This window comes from Cornus florida, unplaced genomic scaffold, assembly GCF_030987335.1.
Source record: "Cornus florida cultivar Cherokee Brave unplaced genomic scaffold, ASM3098733v1 CherokeeBrave_3.0.0_Hap2_Chr02, whole genome shotgun sequence".
Classification (NCBI taxonomy): domain Eukaryota; kingdom Viridiplantae; phylum Streptophyta; class Magnoliopsida; order Cornales; family Cornaceae; genus Cornus; species Cornus florida.
This window is the reverse complement of record NW_026775572.1, coordinates 31,250,804-31,271,979: the sequence shown is the minus strand read 5'-3', so window position 1 is coordinate 31,271,979 and position 21,176 is coordinate 31,250,804. Positions and strand designations below refer to the sequence as shown.

Below are 21,176 nucleotides of genomic sequence, written 5' to 3'. Positions count from 1 at the left end.
CTTAATCTATTTTTTATTGAAATAAATTATGAAATTTTTTTATACTAATTCGATGACATATTCTTCATTAAATTTGCATACCTTTAATTTTTTAAATTAATTGTTTAAATAAAAATTTAAGTAGAAAATTTTAAAATAATTTAATTAATTTCTTAATTTTTCATGAATATATTACATGAAAAGAAGGTATTTTTGTATCTAAGTGATTTATTAATTTTTCATCAATATATTGTAAGAAAAAGAAGGTATTTTTGTATGATATACTAAATGAAAATTCGTCGTGGTATTTTTGCATCTAAGTGATTTATTAATTTTTCATCAATATATTGTACGACGAAGTTTAAACTGTGTATAATAAGTTTTATTATAAATAATATACTTTATAAACATTAAAATCATAAAGCACATTCAAGAGGTGAAAATTCGTCGTGAAATTATGATATACTAAATGAAAAAAAAATTATAAATTAATATTTTGGTTCAAAAAATTATCTTATAACCATGATAATATTTACTAACTGTGACAATTCAGATTTTTTAAGATTTTAATTTAATTTATTTCATAATTTTTAAGTGATCATAATTGATTGTTTAATTTTTATTAAAGATTTACCCACTAAAATTATTTAATGGGCTTGAAATTGGTTACATTTGTGTATATATCTTGTCTTATTGCTAAATGAAGCTGCTGCCGAAATGGAATAGAGAAAAGAAAATCATGATGATAGTTATTTGCGGGTCCCACTGGAGGTAATAATGGGTTTGATTTTATTATATATATATTTATATAGTGTGGTCAGACGGTGAAAGGTGGCTGCCAAAAATGGGAAAAAGAAGAAGAAATTGTGATGATGGGTGGCGGGATCCAATGAAAGACCTTTTTGGCCAAAATTCTTGGCCAAGACATTTTGTGGTGTGGATTGTTCTTAGTTGGATCAGATGAAAAAGTGAAGTTAAGGTAATAATGTGATGGGACTCTAGTTGATATTTGGAATAAAATTTTTGGTTTTGTGTGATGGAGGCGGGATGGGTGAGCAGTTGTATTGTGTCGGTGGAGGTCATTATAAATTGAAGGTGTGACCAAGTGATTACAATGACAGAAGGAAACAATTAGAGAGAGGAAAACAGAGAGTTTTGAGGACAGAGAGAGACGAGAGTTGCAGAGAGGAGCCGACATTTTAGAGGAGGTCGGGAGTTTGGAGCTTTAATAATCCAGTGAGAAAAAAAAAAAAAAAAAAAAAAAAATTCAATGTAGGATTCTCTATACTGTGAATGATGGTTTGTTTCAAATTATTTTATTAAATATTTTAATTAAATGTATATATATTTTATTTATATATTCACCTGAATATATATATTTTGTGAAACTGTTTTATTAAACGAAGGGCTACAACTTGGGCTGGCCCAACCTAGCCCAGTCCCAACCCAATCTCAATCCGAATCGGGTTGGGTTAGGCCAACTCGAATTGTAATCAACATGAGTTATGGTCATAACCCGGATCGAATATTTTCGGACGGATTGGATTGGATTGATGGGTTGTATTTTTTTATAAAAAAAAAATTTCAGAAATTTATATATATAATATATTATTTTATATGTATTATATATATTTGATTATATTATTATAAAAAAAAAAAAAAAAAAATTTAGGGCAAATCATTTCAGCCTCCCCTATCGCTCCATCTCTATTCTCTCTGAACTTCCCCCCCCCCCCCCCCCCTTCTCTCTCTCTCTCTCTCTCTCGCAAACTACAAAATCTACAAGAATCAGAAGTTCAAAACCCATATATTTCAGTTTTATCTATCTGTCTACAAGAACCAAAAGTTCATCGGCATATCATTTCAGATTGTTCAAAAAATCAAAACCCAGATTGGCATATCATTTCAGATTGTTCAAAAAAATCAAAACCCAGATCTTTCAGTTTTTTTGCATGCCCAAACCCTAAACCGTACTGTAAACTTTGTCACACACCCATCACATTTCTTCTCAACTCCACCCAACCCTAACCCCAACTGTACTGTCTTATCAACTCATATTTTATCAGACTTTTCCCTCTTCTCTTTCTCTGCCCAAATCATAAACCGTACATCACATCTCTTTTCAACTTCCGCCTAACCCCAGCCGCACATCACATCTCTTTTCAAACCCCACCCAACCCCAGCCCTTTTGAAATCCAATGGAACCTCCTATTTTCTTTCATCCATTCCCACAACAACAACAGTATATTGTGGTTTTGAGCACAGAGATAGTCGTCTCGGTGCCTGGGTCGACCAACAACCAACTCTACTCAATCCAGCAAGTGAAAATCGTAGAGGACTGGAATTTGTGGACTCTAATTCTTGTTTTACAAATCAATTAATCATGGTTTGTAAGGTGAGCGGTGGCGACGACGGCAACAGAGGGGACGACAAAGAGAGAAAGAGAAAGAAGAGAGGAGAGGAGAAAAAAAAAAAAAATTAGATTTTTTTTTTTTTGGGTTTCGGGTTGAGCCCCGAGCCCAATCCAAATATGCCTGGGTTTTGACAAAACCCAATCCGAACATAAACCCAATTTGTGAATCTAAAGTCCAAATTTTAAAATTTCGGGTTAGGCTTGGGTTGGGTTGGGCTAACCCGCCCAAGTTGCAGCCCTAATTAAACCTCCATAAAATTCTTATTTTGATTTTTCTTACTGGAGCATCTGGGACGCAGTAATTGTAGAGTGATAATGTGTCAGTGTAGAGGGAGAAAGGGGCGGTATGCTGAAAGAAATAGAGTGTTTTTTTTTTGTGGGCCCTACAATCACTATTTATACAATCACTATCCACATAGTAGCGTTTGGAGAATACTCCATAATTTTTTTGCTTTGTTTAAAGAATTTGATAGAAAGGAAAAAAAACAAAAGGCAGCTTTAATGGCTCAATTACTTCCAAACCGTCAATTACATTCAAACAGTAATAAAACGGCTATATTATTAACTTATAAAAACTAATTTCATCTTCAATAATTATCATCTTCAATCTCGACCTAAACATTTGCTAAACACCGATAAAGTAAAAATAAAAAAATATTTTACCTGAAAAAGAAAAATATTTTCTAAAAATAATATTTTACGTCGAAATAAATGGAGTCTTAATAAATAACAAATTTAATGAGAAAGGGTAAAATAATCTTTTACAATGAGTTTATCCTTAATTGCGGCAAATTATATGGCACAAATTTTTGCTCAACAGGTTAGTTGCAGAAGGGCAATATATATATATATATATATATATATATATATATATATATATATATAATCATAAAATACATAAAAATGTGAAAGTTCTTCCTTTATCAAAGAACTGAAATATCCTAACATAAAAAGAAATAAAAAAGAACTGAATATGTTCGAAATAAATTCAGATTGGTTCCACTTACCTAAGAAAAAATAAATTAAATTCAGATTGTATAGTACAGCAAATAATTGGGCTTTAGTTTGTTTGCATCCATGTTCAACTAGGGTCCATATTCTTCAAGTCCGGACTGAACTCAAATTGGGTCAATCCAATTCGCAATTCAACTCTAATTGAAAATTTTCAACATTCAGATGATGTCTATTGACTCATTTCAGGGGAAGGACAACGCACGGTTTTTCTTTCCTTCACAAAATTACATGAATACCCTTAAATTAATTTTGTTCATAGGTAACTATTAGGGATATTTTTGACTTTTTGTACGTAGAACAACAAACTTAATCCATATCCATAATATAGAATTTGAATTGCTTACAGGAAACATTATTTCACACTCAGTGTGGAATTAGGAATTCATGCACTATATATATATATATATATTAGTACCCCAACACGTTTGAGTATACGTTTAGGAAAAAACTTGTTTGGTGTATCTCTTTGGTGTTGGGCCATTTGTGTGTTTTTCTGTGTTTTTGTGACACTCGTGAGCTTCTTCTCTGTTCTTCATCTTCCTCAATCACGTAATACTCATCTCTTGAAGATTTGCAACTTTGATGAGATATATCAGCTAGGAGACTCCATATCCGACATTGAAAATTTGATTCGTGAGACTCCAATTGGAGCTGCTTTGCCTTTTGGTAGGCTTCCATATGATCAGAATTTCTTTAACAATGCCCACCGATCGATGCTCAAACGGACTTCTCATGATCGACTACTTTCGTATGTTCATAATTGATATAACTTCATTAATTGTTTATTTCTTTAGTAGTTAGTCTAATGAATCTTTTTTATTTGAATAATATAGTGTATCAAAAATATATGTCTAACTTTTATTTACCGAATATATACACACACACACACACACATGCAGGGGCGGAGCCAGGAATTGCAGTTTGGGGGGGCCAAACTAAAAAATATATAAAAAGGGGGGTCAATCTAGTGCATGAGATTCCTCTCATTACAAAATTGGAGATCGAAGAAGTTGTAAAAAAAAAAAAAAAACATTGTTCAATAATTAAATTTTATTTCACAATTGTTTTTTTTATTCCACTTTGAAACAAACAATTAGCAAACACAAAATAGAGAAGTGCTTTAATAAGTTATATAAGGAGTTGCTATAGAATTTGTTCTCTAACACGTGATAACCAATATTAGCATTATGTGATTATATTTTTTGATAATGATTATATATATATTTTTTGTTGGCATTATTGTTATCTTTGTATCACAATATCTTAAATATTTTTGTTTTTGTTACTTCTTATGAGCTGATTCACAAAGAAGGTTCATGTAATTTTATTACATACGAGGAGACTTTAGAATAATTTTTTCTTCTCTCCCTTGAATTCATATAATAGATATTATACTTGTGTATATATATGTACATGTAAATAAAGCAATGATTTATTGCTATAAACTTCTCCCAACAATGAACTTATATATTTATTTTACCAAATTTAAGCTTTCAAAGTAAGCTAAAAAATTTCGAAATATAATTTTATATGAGTTTTTAGGTAACATAAGTTATACTTATTTCTGAATTTATAATTAGTGGGATGATAAATAAGTGATTTAATTTTTTTTTTGGGGGTGGGGGGTTATATCAATTTTAGAGGTTATAAGTAAGGGTATTTATATTACATAATAATTTAAATGGGGATATAATAAGAATTTGGAAAAAATTTGGGGGGACCATGGCCCCCTTTGGCTCCGCCCCTGTACATATGTCGACTTTTATATAATTTGAATCATTAATATGTTTTAGATTCTATATACTAATCAGTGTCGACTTAGTTAGTATCTAACTATGATAAACTATCCATGCTTTTTCTTCTTTTTGTTATTTCTTGTTGTTTTTATATATAATACAAAAATTAAGGAAAGATCGAAGGAAATAATAATAATAATAATGTCAATTATTTTGTACTTGTAGGTACCAAACTCTTCCCTAAATGATTTTCCTTAATCAGCACTATATATCTTAGCTTTTTAAGTTAATGCAAAACTAATACTTGTGTTATGTTTTGAAATATATATAAAGGCTAAATTTATGAACATTAAGACTGTAATATAGAAGTTAGAACCTAAAACATTTATTAACAAATCTTACAAAAAATATATACAGAAATAGTAATTTACATATTCACTGATTCATAAAAATTTGCCACTATATGCTTTTTATTTATTTTTTATTTTAATATATCTATACTATTATTAAATGTGCAAAGTGTTTCAGTATTTCAGTATTTATTTATTAATATAAAAAAATATTTATTAATTGATATAAAAATAGTTTTTATAAAATTGTTTCTATAAAACTTTAAAAATTACCAAATAAAATCAATCACATTCTATATAAAACTCTTATTTTTAGTTATTTTTTATGGATAATTATAATTTCTATAAAACTCTAAAAATTACCTAATAAAATCAATTTTTTATAGATAATTATCACAATATAACCGGCCCGGCCCAATCATGATTATGTCATTATCAGAAACATTTCGAGTTGAGAATTCTCGTCACGCTTTTGAATTCACGATTTGATGTTATTAAATGTGCAAAGTGTTTCAGTATTTCAGTATTTATTTATTTATATAAAAAAATATTTATTAATTGATATAAAAATAATTTTTATAAAATTGTTTCTATAAAACTTTAAAAATTACCTAATAAAATCAATCACATTCTATATAAAACTCTTATTTTTAGTTATTTTTTATGGATAATTATAATTTCTATAAAATTCTAAAAATTACCTAATAAAATCAATCACATTCTATATAAAACTCTCATTTTTAGTTATTTTTTATAGATAATTATCACAATATAACCGGCCCGGCCCAATTATGATTATGTCATTATCAGAAAAGGACACATATCATCATCCTATTCATCCAAGAAGCCTATAAATAGAGGCATGGAGAAAGGAGGAAGGTGTACAGAAATTGAGAATTCTAGAAATCCAGAATTTCAGAGTAAAATACAGAAACTCGGCCAAAGAGTTTCAGTATTTATTTATTTATATAAAAAATATTTATTAATTGAGTTGAATTTCAGAGTAAAAAACAAAAGCTCTGTCAAGAGTTTTCAGTATTTATTTATTTATATAAAAAATATATTTATTAATTGATATAAAAAGAGTTTTTATCTATATTATTATTAGATGCGTAAAGAGTTTCATTATTTATTTATATAAAAAAATATTTATTAAATGATATGAAAAGAGTTTTTACTAAAAAAAAAATCAATAAAACAGTAAAATCTATATAATAAAATTTAAATTAACCTATTTATCTATTTATTATTATCCATTTTTAATAAAAGAAAATCTAATTAGACAAGATTTATTAATATAAAAAATATTTATTAATTGATATATAAAAAATAATAATTTTTATAAAACTCTACCACAAATTAACTTTTATTATGAGTATTTTAACAAAATTAAAACTAATTAAACATATATTTAAAGAAAATAAAATAATTTCAATAAAACTCTATTACAAATTACTTATTTTATTATCAATAAAATTCCATCAACAAAGATATATTTAAAGAGTTTGTATAAAACTCTAACACAAATTACCAATTTATCAATTTATCATGAGTTTTTTTAATAAAAGGAAACCTAATTAGAGTATTATTAATATAAAAAAATTATTTATTAACTGATACAAAATGAGGTTTTTAAAGAGTTTTTAAAACACAAATTACCTATTTATCTATTTATTTTGAGTTTTTTATACTAAAAGTAAATCTAATTAGACAAGAATTATTAAAATAAAAAATATTTATTAATGGATATAAAAAGAGTTTTTAAAAGAGTTTATATTAAACTCTAACACAAATTACCTATTTATTTATTTATTACAAGTTTTTTAATAAAAGAAAATCTAATTTACCTAATAAAACCAATCACATTCTATATAAAACTCTTATTTTTAGTTTTTTTTTTTATGGATAATTATAGTTTTTATAAAAATATAAAAATTATCTAATAAAATCAATCATATTCTATATAAAACTCTTATTTTTAGTTATTTTTTATGGATAATTATCACAATATAACCGGTCCGGCCCAGTTATGAATGTCAATATCAGGAAACGACACATGTCATTATTCTATTCATCCAAGAAGCTTATAAATAGAGACATAGAAGAAGGAGGAAGGAGTACAGAAATTGAAAATTCTAAAAATTTAGAATTTCGGAGTAAAATACGTTAAATTTCAGAGTAAAATACAGAAGCTCTGTCAAAGAGTTTGAGTATTTCAATGTTTAATTATTTATATAAAAAAATATTTATTAATTGATATAAAAAGTGCTTTTATCTATACTATTATCAGATGTGTAAAGAGTTTCAGTATTTATTTATTTATGTAAAAAAATATTTATTAAATAATATGATAAAACACTAAAATCTACATAATAAAATTTAAATTAACCTATTTATCTATTTATTATTATCAATTTTTAAATAAAATAAATCTAATTGGACCAAAATTATTGATATAAAAAAATATTTATTAATTAATATATAAAAGAAAATAATTTTTATATAACTCTACTATGAGTTTCTTAATAAAATTAAATCTAATTAGACAAGTATATATTTAAAGAAAATAAAATAATTTATATAAAACTCTATTACAAATTACCTATTTTATTTTCCATAAAACTCAGAATTTCTATAAAACTCTAACACAAATTACCTGTTTATCTATTTATTATGAGTTTTTTTAATAAAAAGAAACCTAATTAAACAAGTATTATTAATATAAAAAATTATTTATTAACTAATACAAAAAAAGGTTTTAAAACATTTTTTAAAAAACACTAACACAAATTACATATTTATCTATTTATTATTAGTTTTTTAATGAAACTAAATGTAATTAGACAATAAATATTTAAAATAAAAAATATTTATTAATTGATAAAAAAAGAGTTTTTAAAAGAGTTTATATTAAACTCTAACACAAATTACCTATTTATTTATTATAAGTTTTTTAATAAAAGAAAATCTAAGTAGAAAAGAATTATTAATATAAAAAATATTTTTAATTGATATAAAAAATAAAATAATTTTTCTAAAATTCGAACACAAAGTACCTTTTATTATGAGTTTTTTAAAAATAAAAGCTAATCTAATTAGATAGGAATTATTAAAATATAAAAATATTTATTAATTCATGTAAAAAGAGTTTTAAAATATTTTCTATAATACTCTAACACGTATTACAAATTATAATTTTTTAATAAAAGAAAATCTAATTTTCAGAGTAAAATACAGAAGTTCAACTAAAGTGTTTTAGTATTTATTTAATTATATAAAAAATATCTATTAATTAATATAAAAAAAGATTTTATCTATACTACTATTAAATGTGCAAAGAGTTTCAGTATTTAAGTTTCTTTTTATAAAAAAAAATATATTTATTAATTGATATGAAAAGTATTTTTTTTTTTTTTTAAAAAAAAATACTCTATCAAACTCCAAAATCTATCTAATAAAATTTAAATTAACCTCTTTTTATTATTAATATAAAAAATACTTATTAATTTATATCTAAAACAAAATAATTTTTCTAAAACTCTACCACAAATGAACTTTTACTATGAGTTTCTTAAAAAAATTAAATTGAATTAGACAAGGATATATTTAAAGAAAATAAAATATTAAATGTGCAAAGAGTTTCAGTATTTCAGTATTTATTTATTTATATAAAAAATATTTATTAATTTATATGAAAAGAGTTTTTATAAAAAAAATAAATAAATAAAAGAAAAAAAAACTCTATAAAACTCTAAAATCTACTTAATAAAATTCAAATTAACCTATTTATCTATTTAATATTATGAATTTTTTAATAAAAGAAAATCTAAAGTTTCATTATTTATTTATTTATTTAAAAAATATTTATTAAATGTGGAATGAGTTTCAGTATTTCAGTATTTATTAATTTATATAAAAAAAATATTTATTAATTGATATGAAAAGAGTTTTTATAGAAAAAAAAAACTTCCATAAAACTCTAAAATCTACCTAATAAAATTCAAATTAACTTATTTATTATTATGAATTTTTTAATAAAAGAAAACCTAATTTTCTGAGTAAAATATAGAAGTTGTGCCAAGGTGTTTAAGTATTAATTTATTTATATAAAAAAATATTTATTAATTGATATAAAAAATGTTTTTATCTATAGTATTATTACATGTGCAAAAAGTTTCAGTATTTAACTATCTGTTTTTATAAAAAAAAATATTTATTAATTGATATGCAAAGAGTTTTTATAAAATAAAAAATAAAAAAATGTCAATCAAACTCTAAAATTTATCTAATAAAATTTAAGTTAATCTATTTATCTATTTATTATTATGAATTTTTTAATAAAAGAAAATCTAATTAGACTAGAATTATTAATATAAAAAATATTTATTAATTGATATATAAAATAAAATAATTTTTTTAAAACTCTACCAAAAATTAACTTTTATTATGAGTTTCTTAATAAAATTAAATCTAATTAAACAAGGATATATTTAAAGAAAATAAAATAAATTTTATAAAATTCTATCACAAATGACAAATTTCATTTTCAATAAAACTTTATCACAATAGACAAAGATGTAATATTTAAATAGTTTCTATAAAATTTTAACTCAAATTTTCTATTTATATATTTATTAAGCGTTTTTTAATAAAAGGAGATCTAATTAATTATGAGCAACTGATTATATATAAATTTTCTATTTATATATTTATTAAGCGTTTTTTAATAAAAGGAGATCTAATTAAACAAGTATTATTAATATAAATAATTATTTATTAATTGATCTAAAAAGAGTTTCTATAAAACTATATCACAGATTACCTATTTATCTATTTATTATGAATTTTTTTAATAAAAGAAAATCTAATTAGACAAGCATTATTAAGATAAAAAAATTATTATTAATTAATAAAAAGAGGTTTGAACAGAGTTTCTATAAAACTTTAACACAAATTACTTATTTATCTATTTATTATGAGTTTTTTAATAAAAGAAAATCTAATTAGACAAGAATTATTAATATAAAAAAATATTTATTAATTGATATAAAAAGTGTTTTTTTAAAGAATTTCTATTAAACTGTAACATAAATTACCTATTTATTTATTTATTTATTAAAAATAGATTTCCAAAAAAATATAATAATTTTTATAAAACTGTACCACAAATTATCTATTTTATTTACTTTAAAACTCTATCACATATAACTTGTTTTTATCTATTTATTGTGAGTTTTTTTGATGAAAGAAATCTAATTATACAATGATATATTTAAAGAAAATAAAATATTTTTTTACAAGAGTTTATATAAAATTATAATAAAAATTACCTATTTATGTATTTATTATGAATTTTTTAATAAAATATTATATAACTAGACAAGAATTATTAATATAAAAAATATTTAATAATTGGTATAAAAAATAAAATAATTTTTCAAAAACTCTACCGCAAATTATCTTTTATTATGAGTTTTTTAATAAAAAAATATAATTAGACAAAGATATATATATATTTAAAGAAAATAAATAATTTATATAAAATTCTATCACAAATTACCTATTTTATTTGTAATGAAATTCTATCGCATTAGATAAGGATATATTCAAATAGTTTTTATAAAACTCTAACACAAATTACCAAAACTTTATCACAAATTAAGTATTTTATTTTTTTTAAAACTCTATCACATATAACATGTATTTATCTATTTATTATAAGTTTTCTAATAAAAAAAAATCTAATTAAATAAGGATATATTTAAAGAAAATAAAATAATTTTTATAACTCTTTCACATTAGACAAGGATATATTTAAAGAAAATATATAATAATATAATAATATATATATAAATAAAATATAAATGTTAAAGAATTTGAACATTTTAGTATTTATTTTTTAATATAAAAAATATTTATTAATTAATACAAAAAGAGAACTCTATCACATATAAGTATATAACCCTTGTATTTATCTATTTTTTATAAGTTTTTTAATAAAAGAAAATTTAAATTTACAAAGATATATCCTAATAAAATAAAATAATTTCTATAAAATTATACCACAAATTACATATTTAAAGAAAATAAAATATAACCTAGGGTCTTTCAAAAACCACAAATTCCATATACTAAATTTTTATATCAATTTCAATGTAATGTATAATTAGTATAATTGAATTTCTATTTTAAGATTTAATTAAAAATTAATATAATTGAATTTCTATTGTAAATTAAAAATTATACTAAATTTCAAATTATCTAATAAAATTTAATCCGACATAATCATGGTTTTAGGTGAGACCGTTATGGACATCCCTGTTAAACATGAGTTGGACCCAGTAAGCTACACGGAAGCGTGAACCGATATGGATACAGATCGTTTTGGCGAGTTACTATAAAATCAGAGTTGGAATCTATGTATACTAATTAAATCTGGGATCTTGTAGAACTTTCTAGTAGGGTGATACCTATGGAAGGCAAGTTAATCTACAAAAAGATACCAGAAGATTTCTTAGTGCATAAATCGTGAGTGTACAAGGGAATGTCATTATTTTTCTGATTCTATATATATTGATGACATCGTACTCATTTATAATGACGTGGAAGTTTTGTCATTAATAAAAAGGTAGTTGTTCAATTACTTCTAAATGAAGGATTCTCAAGATGTAAGTTATATTCCTAGGATCAAGCTTTTGCAAGATCAGGTTAAAAGGAAAATAGGCTTATTTTAATAATCCTACATTGATAAAGTTTTGACCAGGTTTGGTATGCATAACTCAAAGAATGAGTTCTTGCTTTATTGATATGGATGGTTCTCTCTAGTAAGTAGTTTTTCAAGACTATCAAAGGAGATTGAGCAAATGAGACTGGAACAATATGTTTCGGCATATGAGAGTCTCATATATGCCATGGTCTATACCAAACAGGACATCCGTTACATAGTAGGGATAGTCAGTAGAGATCAGTCCAATACTGGACTTGACAACTGGTTTATTGTGAAAAATATCATTAAGTACCTAAGGAGAACCAATGATATCATATTCATTTATGGATGTGATGATATGGTCCTAGTCAGGTATGCTAGTTCTGATTTTCAATTAGAAGTAGATACTATGAGGTTCATGACTTAGTGTATGTTCACTTAATGGAAGGGAGATCCGTTGGTAGATTATTAAGCAGATTTCAACTGCTGACTCAAACCTGTAGGTGGAATATATTGCAGCCTTAAAGGCGGCAAGGGAAGCTTATTAGTTTGATCTCACTGATTTAGAGGTTGTGGAGTATACTAGCCTGCCTATTGAGTTATGTTGTGACAATAGTGCAGAAGTAGTCCAAACCAATGACCCAAGGTTCCATAGAGGAACAAGATACACTGAGAGGAAGTATCATGTTCTACATGATATTGTCCGGCAAAAAAAAAAATGCACTTGTAGTTAGAACATTGCATTGGAACACAACTTTGTTGATCCATTATCAAAGGTGTCATTGATCAATAATTTTGATCATCATCTGGATAACATTGGAGTTAGGTGCAATTTGAATTGGCTATGAGGGCAAGTGGGAGCTGTTGGGATTTATATGCCCTGGCATAGCAAATTCCTATCTGGATTATAGTGACATATGTTCCTGACATCTCTGAAATATTTATGATTTATATAATTGGTGAATTCAATGTATTATGTTTCGATTCACTATGAGATTGATAATGTCCATGTAATTACAAGAAATATTTATATATATGTATGTGATGGCAATCAATGCATGATATATAAATAGTAATAATAAATTGTTCATAGTCGGTAATTATGGATGGACTCATAATTAATTAAGACTTGAACTGGATCCGCGTTAGGTTTAGATATATTGCGAGAGCCGTCGTATGCAATTACTCCCTATCACCGTCATGGCATTTGACTCTTAAGCATGAGAAAAGTATAGACTCTTTTATTAATTAATAATTACTTTGATTTGTTCGGCGGATTCTTCGGGATCCTTAGACCGACACTTTGGGTAGTTATGTAATTAATAGTTAGAGGGTTATATTTTCAATATTTGCATCATTGCTACTTGTATTTATTTTGTATTGATTATGGTTGATCACAAAGTAAATTCGAAGGTCTTCGTGTGTTTTTAGACAAAATGATTTATTATATATTTATTTATTTAAATTATTATTTTTTGTCAAACAAATGTTTTATTGTGATCTAGCCAGAAATAATCAAAGGTACCAAAATAAATATATTAATTAAGTAGTCGGATTGATGGCTTTATTTATCCGATAACTAATTATGCATAGAGGGGTCAAAGTGCAATATTGACTTAGAGGTTATTTATTATTTAATTGGAGTTCAATTAATTTCTTTTAGTGGAGTAGAAATTAATTTATGAATTAATTTAATTGGGTCCATGGACCGGGCCAATCATTAATTCATTGTAGCCAATAAAATAATAGGCCCAATGGATTCTCACTCATAGCCCAACTTGATATTGGAATCATATTAGATTTGAGACATGTGAATTAGAAATTGAGAAGGATTAGTTGTTTCCTTTTCTTTACCTTTATATTGCCTATAAATATACATGGTCTATGTATATTTGAGGAGTGATTTTTAGTAGAAGGAAAAAGGAATAATTTTTCTCTCTCTAGAAAATTAGGGTTTATGTTCTCATCTAATGGAGTCTCCCACAAGCCTAGTTTTCCAAGGTCATTCATGGAGGCTTATGAGTGATTCCTAAAGGCAAGACCATTACCAAGAAGATGGAGATCCATGGAAAAGATGTCTAGCAAAAGGGATCTACAATAAGTGAGAACAATCACTTTAGAGGAGAGATCTGAGGTTTACTCAAACCTTAATGTAAGTATTCAATCTTTTAGTTGAATGATACATCATATTTTATTTTTGCATAAAACTTGTTTCTATGTGATGAATCAAGATTTATGAATTTAAATCCCTCGAAAAGTTTTTAAAGCTTGCACGTTTCCCAACTGATCATCTACAGAGGGCCATCGAAGAATTGAAGCAAGAGCATCTGAATGCAGTGATTGTATATGGCGATTACTATAACTCCTTCAAATGGCTATTCCAGAATGATCCATATCTCGGTCAGTCTTCCCAACCTCCCACAAACATGAACATACACAGTGTTCCAACTGCATAAAAGGATTAATTAAGCATGATATTTCACTGTTTATTTTGTTGTTTACAGGATTTAATGCAAAGACTGCCCAAAAAGCTTGCTGTTGAACTGGGGGTGACTATAATTTTGGTATGACAAGAATGTGTGGAGGTCCAGATGTTCCGATTTATGGTGAATCAAACAAATTCATCAGCTGGGATGGAGTTCATTTGACGTAAGAGGCTTACAAGTTTATGGCGGGAAAGCTCATTCATGATATCTTCCCTTAACTGCAATGCATCGTCTGAAGTTTTGTTTCCTTTGCTACCAAATTAGTAGTTCTGTATAGGTATCCAATGAGAGTTTATGGTCTGAATTTTTCATATTTTTTAATTAGTTGATTTCAATTTTCGAATTACGCATCATTAGTACATAAATATTCGATGGTTTTCGATATGCAGATTCAATGTGCATTTGCTTGGTTTGACATTAAATTTCTTTGATGGAATTTTTTGTCCAAATAATTATAGAAATATAACCTTTAGAACGTCTATGCATTAAAAAGTTAAAACTGAAAATCCGTATTTAATAAATAGGGTGGTAATTTAAACCAAAATCCATTAAACCGTTCAAAGTCGTCTATTAAAATTAAATTATTTGGGTAACCAAATTTAAGTAAGTGAGTAAATAATGAGTAAAAGTGGGTACCATTCAATTCAATGGTCAATAATAAATTAATAGTGGATAACCATCTTAGCCCGCTCAAATAAAAACTTTTTTTTCTTTTTTATTTATTATACAATAGTCATCATTTTCCACTTGGAGAGAGTATGGATTAAGAGCATCCTAGCAGGTCCCCTAGCTATTCTACACTCGATTATCCAAGTGTGTAGAATCAAGCAGCGATTTTACACTGGAAATGGTAAGCCTTGTGTGTACTTTTAATATTATAAAATAAATTGATGGAGTAGTATGTGAACAAACTTTAAATAATAAAATAAAGGGTAAAATGCATTAAATTCCTCTTAATTATAAGACATTTGCACAAAACTCCCTGAATTAAAAAGCCCCCTAAACTATTAGAAAGTTGCGGTGGAGGACAACATATGAGGTGTCTGGTACCAGAAAGAGAAGATTACAAAATTACCCATAATGAAACTGCACCGTTTTGATGCTTTATAAACTCGTGTTGATGATGTGTCCTGTAAAATTTCAATAACCAATCAAAATTGGACAGCACACCACCTACCCCACCTCATTTTAGCACCCGTTCCCACAATCCCACGTCATTCTAGCACCACTAAAGACCAACTCTGCAACAGGAGAAATTATTGGCAGCAACTGAGGCTCCACGTCACTTTGCTGACATGGCATCACAGACCAATAGAATTGAGTCTTGCTGCACAGCTGTATTTCTCACCCTGTTCTCTTTCTCTCACTACAAGTCGCAGACCCAAAATTTCCCTTCTTCCCCTTCACTCACCGGCGGACGCAGAACCGTCTGTCCAAGCCACCGGCAACATCGTGAAGGTCGTCCCAGAATCCACCACCATCCCACCTTTACCTCCTCTATCAACCCTTTTCTTTTTTCCTTTTCTGACCCTTTCGCCCTCTCACCACTGCCAAAACTATTCTAAGATCAAACACAATATTAATTCACAGAGCTTCTCAAAATATATATTAATTCACACCATCGTGGCAAATGCAAACCCACCATCAAATATATTAAAGTAAACCACCATCACATATATATTAATCCAAATTGAAAGCCCACTATCTCAAAAATATTAAAAGCAAACACAATCTCAATGTATGATTAGAACTGAATCCATATACAGATCCATCATCAGCGACGGCATTTGTTACAAATTCCGATCGCGACTCAGCCAGTGAAGCTCCGACCAACAGCCAAAACAAATGGCGAGACTAACTCAGCAACTGCAGCAAACCGGCGGGCCACAAAGGATGACGATGAAAATTCTGGCGACGACGAAGGATTGGTTCGAGATAGTGAAGCCCTCTGCAATTCCACCGACCGGTTACTTCGACAACTAAGTACGGCAACAACAATCAACAACAAAACAAGGCGAAGTGAATCACATAGAAACAGGATCGAGCACAGCTCAGAACTCCAACCAAGCAACACAAAGAACCGCTGAGCCTCCGGTGGAGCCTTTGGACTAAGTTGCTTGGGGCGATCGTTGGCCCTATGTTTTCACCGGATCCGATTGAAGACTTAGACGGCACCATATATTCTTGAGACTGATTTTTTCTTTTTTATGGATCCTATTCTCTCTTTCTCTCTCGCCTCTCTCTTTCTCCGCCGTTGGTGAGACGAACATCGAATCAGAGCTGCCAAAGCTCTCTTCACCAAATCGCCGACCTCCGAGCTTTCATCTTCCGTAAACACCATCAACAACATCGAGATGGGTTTGTCTAGTTTTTTATGTGTGAAATTGCAGAGATGGGGTGAAGTTCAAATTGGACGACAGTGACACAAGGGCCTGAAAACAACAAAATTTGACGGCGGCTTGGACAGCCGGTTCTTCGCCCGCCGGTGAGTGAAGGGGAAGAAGGGAAATTTTGGGTCTGCGACTCGCGGTGAGAGAAAGAGAACAGGTGAGAAATACAGCTGTGCAACAAGACTCAATTTTATTGGCTTGTGATGCCATGTTAGCAAAGTGACATGAAACCTCAGCTGCAGCCAATAATTTCTCCTGCAACAGACCTGGAAAGGTTACATAGCACCAACGGCAAAGCAACAATGAGGACGACGACACCAAACACGCGACCCGGAACAATCACGTAACACCAGCGACGAAACAGCGATGAGGACGACAACACTTCCTCCTCAACACCATCGCTCACCGCACTGTAAATGACAACCTCAACAACTCTGATTCATCTTCCTCGACTGTTTCTTCATCGTTCGTCCACGTCCACCACCAACCCTTTCTCTCCCACAAAGATTCTTTTTCCCCCAACCACCTCCACTGTTCACGGCCGCCACCCCCGTCTCCGATCCACCTCCCTCTCTTTTTTTTTTCTTTTTTTTTTTCTCTCTTTCCCCGATCCGCATCCAACTCCGGTCATATCCGAACCTATTTTTCTTGATTTGTTGCTAGCTCATGCCGGAAGCAAAAATTCTACTTCTTCCGCAACCATCCGACTCTTCTCCACATTCAAATTCTAGTAGTTTGATTCAGTTTTTTTTTTAATTTTAAATTAGACTATTTCTTTATGGGAGATGAATTGAAGAAATTTGAGCAAGAGGAGAGATCAAGAAAGCTTGAACAATGCTCAACACTACCTTGGTTTCTATCACTGTAAATCGAAGAAATTTCACCTCTAGAACGAAAATTAGGGTTTGTTAATCACTTACACTTCTTCGGTTAGTGAATCTTTAGTGCCTTGCATAGAATCAGACCTGTCCATACATAGAGCGAGAGAGGACGATTTGCAATAGAAAGCGTTAGGGTTCCAATGGGCAGCAAGTCTTGAATTGGGGATTTATGTTTTATAGCATAATATATTATAACTGTCATAAGGGCAACTTCGCCATTTTCAAATTTATCACTGGCAAGTGATCAACACAGGCCTATTTAACAGTAAGAAATGGCCGGAATGCTACTGGTGAAAAAAAATTTGATAGTTCAGGCGGTTAACCGTAAAAATAATAGTTTAGGGGGATTTTTAGGGAGAGGGAGTAAAGTTCAGGGGTTTATTGCACTTTACCCTAAAACAAATGAGTGTAGAGTATAAAAGATGTGTGCGCAACAAAAGAAACAATTCTTAAAAAAATGTGTAGCGCCATGTCACCACAATTGCTGACATGGCATTATACTTTGGGTGTGTTTGTAGGGTTGATTTGGAGGGATAGGGAAAGAAAAAAAAAAAAAAAGAAAGGATAAGGTGAGAGTGTGTTTGGGTGAGTTAAATGGAGATAAAAGAAAGGATAGGGAGATCCCTTATTTGGTTTCTCTCCTAATTTGAGAAGGTAGGGAGAAAAAGCATAGTGAAGTAAGTGATCAATTGATAATACTAAAAATACCCTCTACAAATCAATATACAGAAAAGTTATTCAATTTATATTCCAATTCAAGAAATTTTTGGAAGGTGTATGGATGAGGTGTGTACTAGTGCACCTATAGGGCTGTATTGAAGTAGCAACATAATACCCAAAATGCCCCGACTAATTAATTAATTTTTTTTTTTTAAAGAAAGGTAAAGAAAATATTCCATAAATTTGAGCAAATTTCTGTTGGCTCTCTCTAGCCTTTTTTGTTTTGTTTTTTTTGTCAATTATCCAGACTCTGGCTTATACCTTTATTGTCTTTGAATAATTTCAAGTCATTTCAATGTATATAACGCACATAACACCTACTGTGATGACCTTGTGGGCGGGTGCGAGAGACACTGACAGGCTACCACATTGGCGAGTTACAGGTGCACAGTCCCACATCGCTTGGGTAAAGGGAAGGTGAAGTGCTTATATGTAAGTGTGTCACTTCCAATTGGTATGAAGTCTTTTGGGGTAGAAGCCTAAGAGCAAAAACCGTGAGGGCTCACGCCCAAAGCGGATAATATCATACCATGTGGTGGAGTGGGTCGTTATAAATGGTATCAGAGCCTGACCCAGCCGGAAGTGTGCCGACGGGGACGTCGGGCCTCCAAGGAGTGACAGGTTACCACATTGGCGAGCTACAGGTGCACAGTCCCATATCGCTTGGGTAGAGGGAAGGTGAAGTGCTTATATGTAAGTGTGTCACCTCCAATTGATATGAGGCCTTTTGGGGTAAAAGCCCAAGAGCAAATCCGTGCGGGTTCAAGTCCAAAGCGGACAATATCATATCATGTGGTGGAGTGGGTTGTTACACCTACACTTTTATATATATATATATATAATATTTGTGAAGTAATTATAAAAGAGTATGACAGTAATTCGGTCATTATTCTTATTTTTCTTTTCTCTCATCTATCTTATGGAAACAATAATAACTATTTTTCCTTTTCTTTTCTCTCCTATCTATTCAAATATGAATTAAAATTATTACTATCATTTGGATTTTTTTTATTTTTATTTTTTATTATACTTTTTTTTTCTTTTTTCCCTTTTCTATCTAAACACACTCTTTGTAAAAGTGTAGAATGAGACTGCAGGTGTTACATTGGGATACTCTAAGGAACTTCTTGTTGGAGAGAGAAATTTAAGTGAGAAAAGTAAAAAAGGTTTGTCATTTAGACGATGATTTGCAAAGTTTTGTAAAAATTTATTCAAATTTTTACAAAACTATTGATCAATGCCAGATCACCTAATATTTTATCTCTCTACATGTTTCTCTCTCCTATTTTTTTTTTCGGCGTTCTCCTGTTTCTTTAACTCTTTTATCTGCTTCTCTCTCTTATTAAACAATTCTCTCTCCTAATTTTTTTTTTTTTTTTCATATTACCCGTATTGTTCCTTCAATTTATATTTTACTGGATAAAAAAAATGAGAATAAATGTCAAAGCACCTTTCTATATATGTGTGTGTGTGTGACTTTTTCGAAGAAAAAAAAGAAAAGAAAAGAAATTATAATACTGGAAACCAATAAATTAATGAAAAACTGCTACATTAACCTTTTTTTATTTATTTTATGTTACTGGTCAAAAATCCTTATATAAAAAAAAAAAAAACGGCCAGAGAGAAATTAACAGAGATGAGGGGGAAAAAGAGGAGCCCTCATCTCTGATAATTTCTCTCTTTCTTTTTTATTTTTTTATTTTTTTTATACGTTGTTTCTCTCTCTTTTTCCCTCTCATCTCGGTTTCTCTCTATTGGGCCAGTGTTTTTATGTATTTATTTTGTTTCTGCCTGCGGATTGAGCTGACTTTTATTGACATATATACATAAATATTTCAAAAAAAAAAAAAAAAATTGAATATTTATCCGTCTAATTATTAAATATAAAAAAATGAATATTCACCAACTAATTAAAACTCCTACTTATAACACTTAAAGCTTCTTTTATATATATATATATATATATATATATACACACACACACACACTTAATATTATTGGCAGAGTAAATTGTACACCTGAAAAAAATAAATTTGTAGCAAGTGAGACCAAAAAGTGAATGAAAAACTGCTACATGAACAAATTTTTTGTTATTCGACAAAAAAAAATAATTTGATAATTTGTGTTTAAAAGTATTCGGATAATCAGATTGAGTGTGGATTGACTAGTCCATTAAATACACAACTCATTTATTACTTATCATGAATAGATTGATAATGAATTATTAATTCATTGTTGACTTGGCTATTCATAATCAGCTCAAAATTCATGGAACTCACCAAATGCTACACCTATTAATACGTCACTACTCATCAGGTTGGATTTAACACAAAAACAATTGTGTACAAAAAGCCAAGACTCGGTTATGCATTGATGTGTGTACCTGTTTGTGTTTGCATATATTCTGAACATTTCATGATGCTTCTTATTTTAGCTATCAAACAAAATTTATCAGCAACCAAATTTTCAACGCTAAAATGTAAAGATTCTAAGATAATCGT

The 21,176-nt window shown here is 28.6% G+C and overlaps 1 pseudogene; it reads left to right on the top strand.

The window, feature by feature from the left end:
* The window catches only part of LOC132295954 (acetylajmalan esterase-like), a 52,420-nt pseudogene extending 37,500 nt beyond the window's left edge, over window positions 1-14,920 (top strand).
* The last annotated feature ends 6,256 nt before the right edge of the window (window positions 14,921-21,176 follow it).